A 9,957-nucleotide genomic window follows, 5' to 3' on the forward strand; every position below is an offset into this window, starting at 1 on the left:
ATAACATTACATATAAATGTTTTCATAGATACTTTTTATAAATACTTTGTCAGATTCAAGAAGTTTATGTTCCTAGTTTGCCAAGATGTTTTTTTTAAGAATCATTAATGGTTATAGGATTTTATCATATTCTTTTTCTGAATCTTTTGAGATGATCAGCTTTTAAATTCTTCTTTTAATGTGGTGAATTAAATTAACTTTTAAATGTTAAACCAACTCTGCATTCCCAGAATGAACTCAATTTGATCATGATATAGTATTCTTTTTTCATATACTATTTACTTCGATTTGACAATATTTGTTAAAAATTTATATATCTTTATCATGAGAGAAATTTGCCTGTAATTTTCCTTTCTTGTAATGACTTGTCAGGTTTTAGAGTCAAGGTTATGCTAGCAAGGCTATGTAAGGAATTATCCTTACATATTTGGAAGAATTCATTGGTGAAGTCATTGGGATCTGATGATTTTTCACCTATTTTCTTGAAAATATTCTTTAGGGGTTACTAATGTATGGGTTCAATACCTGAATCACCTGTGGGTCTGTTTATATTGTCTTTTTTCTCTTTGTATTTAGTCATAGGTCTTGTTTCTTAGCATCTCTATTAACTCTTAATTGAATTGTAGAAAATATGTAATGTCACCTGATAAAATTTTAAATGTTTTTTACTGGGAAAAAAGCACACAAATTCAGTATTCTCCATCTCAGTATATGGTATGATGCATTTTCTGGTTTGTTCAATGCTTTTAAAGAACAAAATGAATTCTGCTTTGAAATATGCATGGGCCTGAAGCATCAAAGATTTAGGTAAACAGATGAGAGTCTCAGTAAAAATTATAATGGAATGAGTTAGTATAAAGACAGAGCATATCTATATATTATACATTTGAAAAGTAAAAGACCCATAACATTGAAATCTGTACAGGTAAAATAAAACTGTTCTCAAACTGATGCACCACAAGTTTCTGAACTGGTTCTGTTACAAAAAGAATGGAGTGAAATTAGCAAGCTTTGCTTAAACTTTTAAAATCTAAATATAATAGAAATCCAGACCTTAAAAATGTATTTATTTTCTCTACCTTATGGTGAGTCTAACAGTTCTTTTAGGGACTAATTATGAAATGTTTCAAATAAATACAAAATAAAAAAACCTCTTTCATGAATATCCTTAAGGCAAAAGTATAGAGCAAAAGTAGTTATTTTTTTCCCCACATGCCCCACAGGATTTAGTTCACTTTTATAGAACATAGTTTTTATGTTTATCTAAACGCCCAACTATTTTAAGCTGTATTTGACATGCATGGATACTCTTAATTTCTGTGTGTGTCAGAGAAGGGGGCAGGATTCTATTTCAGACCAGAGAATTTGTACTGATGCCACTAATGAACTTAAATTTTAAATTGGGCCCTTACTTTTTGCACACACACTCACACAATTTAATTATAATATGCTGTCCACAAGCTGAAATACAATAGGATGGCAATACAATGATAGAAAGGGCGTATGCTCTTTTTGCTGCACCCTCCATTTCCAGAATCTCACATTATATTTCTTAAAAACCCATTTTGCTCAAGAAATAAGGTTTATTTACCAAGATATAATTAGAAATTAATTTTTTTTCAAAAACACCTTCTACAAGCAGACTTATTGCCCTCTTATTTGTTAGAAGTAGGAAAAGTTTTAGCTTCTATGGCTTTTTCCCTCTAGATTTTTTCTAAAAAATTTAAATGGAAGGTATTTGTAGAACGTAACAAAAATAAGTTTTTTGAAACTAAAAATGTGATTTAAAAACAAGGAAGTTGGGCTTCCCTGGTGGCGCAGTGGTTGAGAATCCACCTGCCAATGCAGGGGACACGGGTTCGAGCTCTGGTCTGGGAAGATCCCACGTGCCGCGGAGCAACTAGGCCCGTGAGCCACAACTACTGAGCCTGCGCGTCTGGAGCCTGTGCTCGGCAACAAGAGAGGCCGTGATAGTGAGAGGCCCGCGCACCGCGATGAAGAGTGGCCCCCGCTCGCCACAACTAGAGAAAGCCCTCGCACAGAAATGAAGACCCAACACAGCTAAAAATAAATAAATTAATTTAAAAACAAAAACAAAGAAACCCCAAGGAAGTTAGCACATTTAGTGTTAAGGACAGAGAGCAAGTATGGAGCATGGAAAGTTGAGGAGAATGTATTTTTGCCCCCAGTTATATAGCAACATTAAAATAAAGGAATGGGACTATATTTTCATATCAAATACCTAAACCAATTGCTTGTTTTGTTTTTTTAAAAATAAATTTATTTATTTATTTATGGCTGTGTTGGGTCTTCGTTTCTGTGCGAGGGCTTTCTCTAGTTGCGGCGAGCGGGGGCCACTCTTCATAGCGGTGCGCAGGCCTCTCACTATCGCGGCCTCTCTTGTTGCGGAGCACAGGCTCCAGACGCGCAGGCTCAGTAGTTGTGGCTCACGGGCCTAGTTGCTCCGCGGCATGTGGGGTCTTCCCAGACCAGAGCTCGAACCCGTGTCCCCTGCATTGGCAGGCAGATTCTCAACCACTGCACCACCAGGGAAGCCCCAATTGCTTGTTTTACAATTTGTTTTTAAATGGCAATAATAAATTCTTCGTTTGTAAAAATTCCCATTTATAACCAGAGCCAAGTCAAACGTGAACCACCAACTATTCCAGAATTGTAGGATCTCCATGGCCCACAGGAGATAAAAAGGAAGAAAGAAAACCTTCTTTCTAACAATCCACAGAGGCTGCTTAACTCATGGCAGGACAAGCAAATCATGTCCTCTGAATGAATGAATAAATAAATAAATAAATAAAAGCAACCTTACATCTCCAAAGCAGTTAGCCAGCATTCTTTCAGTGAAACCAAAAGATAAGGGAGGAGAAGGGGAAGTAGTGAATCATTCCGGGTTCCCTGTAACCAGTTTATCACTCTGGTCATAAACAGGTACAGAGAGCTATCAAGTGGAATTACCAGATATTATTTTTTTAGGAGATTTAATTTCGTTCTGGTAGGCAGTTATATCTGGTTAAGCTATTTTATTTTTGATCTGCCCTTACTCTTGGAGCATAGCTCCTTCAGGCTCTCATTCCTCCTGGGCCTGAGCCATTCCTCCCTGGTGAACTCAAAATTCAGTCTTCCTGGAACCATCCAATCACTGCATCCTTTGCTTAAAGGTTTAGCCTTTTTAGAAGCTGCTTTCTGCATGGTTTCTCACAACACTTGCACTGGTTCGGGGTCAGCAAATGCATCGAGGGCAGGTTATCTATAGAAGGGTGGGCTTCCTTTTCTGCAGTCCCTTCTTTTTCTGGGATCTCAATCCTTCAAGTCCTGGTTGTCTTGGAGGCTCTGAACTTCATTTCTATCTCCCCAGCCCAACGAGAAAAGTGTTGCGAGCTCTGGGTTACCACTTTCTGCTCAATCTCCATGCTCCTATGCAATGAATCAGAAAGTAATTTGCAAAGAAAAAGAATGTTTGATTTAACTTCATAAGACTTAAAAACTTCTGCTTGTCAGAACGGTTCAAGTTGTATCAGAAATTGTATCTGTTTCCTAAATTTTGTTCATCCTTCCTAGAGTATACAGTTGTAGATGGGAAGTAACAGCCCAGCCAGGGACTAAATTTCCCCATCCCATTTGCCACTAAGTGTAGCCAGTGAAATATAAGTGAAAGTAATGCATGCTAACTTATGGGCCAAGATTTACAAAAGGCCAGTGTACCTCCTCCATTTTCTCTTCCCACCTCAGCTGGATGTAGATGATGATAAGGCAGGAGCTGACAGTAAAGTCACAAGATCAAAGCACCTGGATCCCAAAACCACTTCACTGAATGAGCCATTATAAATTTAGAGGCCTAGTTGTTAAATAATTTAGTCTACACTAGCTAATACATAAGGTTAAAATTATAAACTGAAAATACATGTTGTCAAAATGTATAAATTATCATAATCTGAAATGAGTTTTAAAATTCAATTAATAAAAGAGAAATATGTCAATAAATATTAGAATAAAGGCAATTCTCAAAAGAAGGTATGACCTTCTGATTATTACCAATCAGTCCAAGGCTGATTGATGAGAGAAATATGCTGTTGATGTTGAAATATGATGTTGATTAAGTTATTTAATACTTTGAAGCAGAAATAACACCCTGACACTTTTCCCAAGGAGAAAATGAGTGTAAAAGGATGTAGCCACCGTAATGTTCATTTTATCATTATTAAAAAAATGCCAACAGAAAATAACATCAATGAGATTAACCATATATAAATTGTGCTAGTATCATAGACACATGTTTGTAACATACTTTGAGTATTCTTTCTATGAAGAATTATTCATATGTGAATATATATATTTAACGTGTGTGTGTGTGTGTGTATGTGCACGTGGGAATGTGTGTGGAGATAGAAAGAGGGACAGAGGAATCTGCAGAGATGTTTACCAAAATGTGAACAGTGGGTATCAGTTAGGATGGTGCTCCTGCTTTCATGCTTATACCTCTTTGAACCTACATCAACACGTTATCACCCAAAGTCTGTAACATACATTAGAGTTCACTCTTGGTGTTGTACATTCTGTGGGTTTGGACAAATGTTTAATGTTACGTGTCTACCACTGTACCATCACAGTTTTACTGCCCTAAAAATCTTATGCTTTTTAAAGTCGGAGAATCCTTTGATTAAAGGCACAATCTCCTTCCCTCAAAAAAATGGACCTATGTGGATAACTTTGCAGGTAATGTCAGGAGTTTCAGGCTGCCTAAGAGCCCCTGCTCTAGCACAGAGAACTGCATTTAGACTCAGAACAGTAGTCCCTTCTAGGGTCTTCCCAAGGGCAAAATAGACTAATTATCTTATGTACCAATGATCTTCTTGGGTGTCTCTCAGAACATTTTAGATGCCAGAAGGGAAATATTTCTACATTGCATTTCCGTGTAACGTTTGCTCACAATGATAAATTATCCTTTAAAAATTATTATCATATCAAATAGATAAAAACTAGTTTGCCTGGGTAAGAAAGATAACATGGAAACTTTTCTTTCTCCTACTTTCTTCACCTATCACGTAGCTTTCAAGAACAGTGACCTTTCTTCTATTGATATTTCTGGCAGAAATCTTGGAAAACTGAGTCTAACTTTAAGCATTCCCAGCAATAGATAAATCATTATTACAAAGTGAAATAGTCACTTTGAAATTGAGAGTTGGATATGTCTGCTCATTACGTGGATAAAAGTTTTGGGGTATGTTTGCTTTAATATGATTCCAGCATATTCTGGTGGCTTATTTTTTGTTTTCATTCATCTCCTCTGCCAAAATTATAATTTTAATTAATTTGTTTGCAAATTCATGTCTTCTGGAGACCCTGTCTCCTAAACACCATCCTCCTCTTTCACCATATTCTCCTTCCCTTTCTTACTCAGGTCACAGTGTAGTTCGCTCACCTTTTTAAATGTCATGCTCCTGTCATTCCCTGGGTCTCCACCCACATATGTTGTTTTTAGAGCAACACGTGTTTAGAATGTTCTTTCTCTTCTTTTAACTCTGCTAAATTCATGTCATCTGTAGTAAGCAGAATGTCAGGCATTAAAAATGGCAGTATCCTGACCTCCAGAACCTGTGTGTGTGTGCATGCTAAGGTGTAATTAAGTTGCAGATAGAATTACAGTTGCTAATCAGCCGACCTTAATTAGCCTGGATTATCTAGGTGGGCCCAGTGTAATCAGAAGGGTCCTTAAAAGTGGACAAGAGAGGAGAAAGAGGAGAGTCAGAGGATAATGTGGCTCTAAAGAAAGGTGCACGAAGAGAGATGCAGTGTTGCTGGTGTTAACTACAGAGGGAGGGCAGTGTTGCTGGTGTTAACTACAGAGGGAGGGAACCATGAGCCAAGGATGAGAGCAGCCTGTAGGGGCTGGAAAGGGTGAGGAAACAGATCCTCTCTTAGAGTCTCCAGGAAAGAATAGAGTCCTGCTGATGCTTTGATTTTTATCTAGTGAGATCTGTGTCGAAATTCTATCCTACCGAACTGTATGATAAAACATTATGTAAGATAAAACACTATGTTTGTGTAATTTGTTACAGCAGCAATAGAAAGCTAATACATCATCCTTCAGATTGCAAGCTGAAAAATCACTTCTTGATTTCCCCCAGATACTCAGGTTCCCCTCTTAGGCACTTTATTAGCACAGCACTTACTCTTTTTAGCACTTTAAAGCATGTAAAATAACCATAATAAAATGTTTTGTTTTCTTGTTTGCTTATTGTTGTTTTCCCCTGCTGGGGTGTGAACTCCAGGGTGTGGTCCTTGTCTTTCTTTTGCCTGCCACAGAGTAGGTGTCATAAGTGTGTGTTCAAGGATGGACTCTCCCTTTTCTTCCCTACATGTGCATACATCCAAAGGAAATCGGGTAAGTTCCCTCGAACAAAATCGTGGGACAAAGAGAGTCACCTTCCATTTAGTGATATGGTGACATTCACATGGTGTTTCATTTGCCTAGGTCATCAGTTCGAAAAGTGTAGTCCCCTGACCAGCGGCGTCAGCATCGCCTGGGAACCGCTGAATTAGGGTCAATCCCAGCAACGGGTGTCTAGGTGATGCTGATACACTAATGGCTGAGAACTACTGCTTCAGGCCCGAGGGCTTTAGGAACTGCTCACAGAATTTCTGACTGAAGAGGTCTGAAGTGGGGCCCAAGAATTTTCCTCCCAAATTCTGGCGCTGCCAGTGCTGTGACCTCACTGTGCGTACAACTGACCTAGCCCATGAGTAGGCCAGGGAACTTCTGTCGGTGGAATTTGACCAGCAGAGATCCCACAACTTAAAGAGGCTTTATCACTTACTGCAAAGTGTGGTCTGTGTGCCGTTGTGGGAAGCATGCAGTCTTAGCCGGAGGTAACTCCTGGAGGAGACAGTATGTCTCTCACAGAAAGCAAAGCCCTTACCCTTGACTTGGAATGCACTCTTTGTCCCAGGCCTGAGGAATGTAAAAGAGATTAGCAAAGCTATCTCAAGCCAGGAGACCTCAGGGAACTGAGAGTCCTGGTTGTTCCTTATGGCTGAGGGCTGTGTGTGTGCCTGGTTAAGGGAAGATAATGTTCAAGGATGGTCGTTGTAAACTTGTTGACGTCCATGGTGGTGAATGAACTGAGACGATAAGCAATTCTTTGGGTTCATTGTCTAATAAGGAGTTCCTCTTCTGTCTATATAAGATTCAGTAAATTCTAAATAAAGTGCCTTGCAACCATCAGTTGTCTTGGTCCTTCTGACCCCATACTCACGGTGCTATTCAGTCCCTTACCCCTCTCCGTGGGGACCTGGAAGACCCCCTGCGGTGGCTGGACCGTCACATGCCGTCCTTAACCAGAGACTGTCACTGTCTTTAGAGCAAAATAATATGGCCCCTTATAAAGTCCAGCTTAGATCCAAATTAACAGTGATCGGCAATTAGATTGAACAATCCAACTGAAATATGTAACAGTATCTAGTTTTCAATGGTACATAGTTAAAGTTGCATGATTTTTCTAAAATAGCAATAGTCCTTGCAAAAATAAATGAATAGTGACTGTAAACCAGTTTACTTTTCTCTAAAACTTACTGCATAATTACTTTCCTAAGAATGAATGTAAAATTCCCTGATGTTGTTATATTTCTGACATAGTGACAGCAATCACTTATAAAATATTTAGTAATGTGCTTTAACAACTAGGAAAAACAACTTACGTAAATTACACTTTAAGGAATGATTTGGTTTAATGAAAGATTAATAGAGTTTATAGATTGTTTTGAAGTCAGCCTTCACTTGAATGTTTCTATACTAGGAATGACTATGGCTCCAGTCTTGTGGAGGGAGGATCCTTGTGGAGGGAGGGTCCTTGTGGAAGGTTATTGTCTTAAATCAACATGCCAGTGCTGTGAGGCTGATGAGACAACACTCCAACACCCACAGTGACGCATGATGGCCTCTTAGACTGATTTCAAGGTGCCAATGGGATCCCTCTGTCCTTTATTCACCTGCCTTCTACAGGGAACAAGTCCTTACATTTCACAGTTGAGGGATCCAATGCTCAAAATGTCAATGACCTGGGACAGGTATCAGGTTGCTTTCCACCCTCTGATAATAGATTCCATTTGAAAGAGGATGGAGTGAGAGCCTATGAGAAGAGCACACCTCCAGGGAAAGCTGGGAGACAGAAAGTAAACAGAGGAGAATAAAAACATAACTAGGCATGAAAATGCTGGGAAATGGAAGGGCTTAGCTGACAAACTTGAGCATTTTGAAACAACTTGTGAATGGCTTATGGTGACACTAAGGATGTCACCTTAGGGTGGGAAGTTAAGAATAGGATTATTAAAAAGCATGCAAGTTAAAATGAAGCAATTATTAACTCAAGAGAAAATATAAACATGATACATCTGTCTCTAATGAACAATATTTACAAAGTTATGCCAATATATAACATGGTTTTCTATAACTGAAATCATGATATAATTGTATTGGCTCGGAACAGAAGGGAGAGTGGGCATGTGTAATTGGGCTATATCCACCGTATATCATTTAGAAATATGAAAACAAATTCAGCAGCATAACCAAGAGCAACCACACAGCTGAAAGTGTTCAAAGTGATTGCTCTGCAGAGTGGAAATAGGGAGAGCAAGGGGCAGGGTGCAGATGCTTTTATAAATATGTTTTAAAAATATGTTCATGTATTCATAAAATGAGAAGGAACACCTTAAAATGAAGACTATCATGTTTTATTTCTTTGTTTTGAATATTTCAAAGGTGACTTGCAAATTTATTCCGCTTTCACTTTTAGAAGGAGTATTTCATCATTAATTAAAAAAAAAAGATTATCAACAACAAAACTCAATCAGATATCTTTAACCTTGGGTGTTGAGCTCTAGCGCTGCTGCTTCACAGAGCTGTGTGAGTTTGGGCAGGTCATCTTGTCTCACTTCTCTGAACGTTAGTATCCTTATCTGTAAGAGTTACTGTGAGGATTAAATACAATTATGCCTGTAAAGCACTTGGAAGTTGCCTGGCACGTGCTTACTTCAGTCACTCCACTCTTGATCCATCCCTTCCAGTTTTCTGAAACTTATGTCACACACACAGAAACAGCTTTTAAGTCCATGTCCATAAGTACAAAAAGCTCTTATGTGACTTTGTAGTATCATTAGCCATATTTTCATTGCGTTTATATTTACAGCATCTGTTTTATTATCTGTTTTATTGCAGTCTACCTCAATGCCTTCTAGTTCTATGGCCCTAGCTTCTTCGTCTCTTTTGATAGTTTCTCCTTCTGGAAGCACTTTCCTAGGGACTCTTATCATTCTACAGCTTCACGCCAGATGGCCATATCTACTTTCATGGTGTTAACAACCACACACTGACAACTTCCAAGTTTGTATTTCCAGCACAGACCACTCATCTGACTTCCAGACGTGTATATCCAACTACCTATCTGATATCTCCTTTGGGATGAATTCAGGTGTACCTCAAACTCAACCTCTCTGAAACCAAACTCCTAATCTACTTCCCCTAAGTGTTCTCTCCCACTGTTTCCTAATTTCATGAACAGTACTTTAACCATCCAGTTAACACATCCAGAAACCTAGCAGTTCCTTGATACATCACACTTTGGAAATTATATCTTGCCCAAACCCCAAATCCAGTCTGTCAACACAGACTATTGATTTTACACCCTAAATCTCTCTCAAATCCCTCTCCTCTCGTCCTCCACCACCACTACCAATCCCACTCTAGCCCATGCCACTCCACACCTATACCATACCAGCTTTCTAACTATCTTACACATATCCCCTCTTGCACCATAGAATCCATTTCCCACAGAACATCCCAAATTGTTGGCCTTTTGTCACTGTCCCTTCCTCTGGCATCAGGAGCTTTCAAAGCATATTTTGTTGAATAAATGAGTATTTATTTATCTGGGGCCTACTTAAGCACTT

Source organism: Balaenoptera ricei, chromosome 9 (assembly GCF_028023285.1).
Source record: "Balaenoptera ricei isolate mBalRic1 chromosome 9, mBalRic1.hap2, whole genome shotgun sequence".
Lineage (NCBI taxonomy): Eukaryota > Metazoa > Chordata > Mammalia > Artiodactyla > Balaenopteridae > Balaenoptera > Balaenoptera ricei.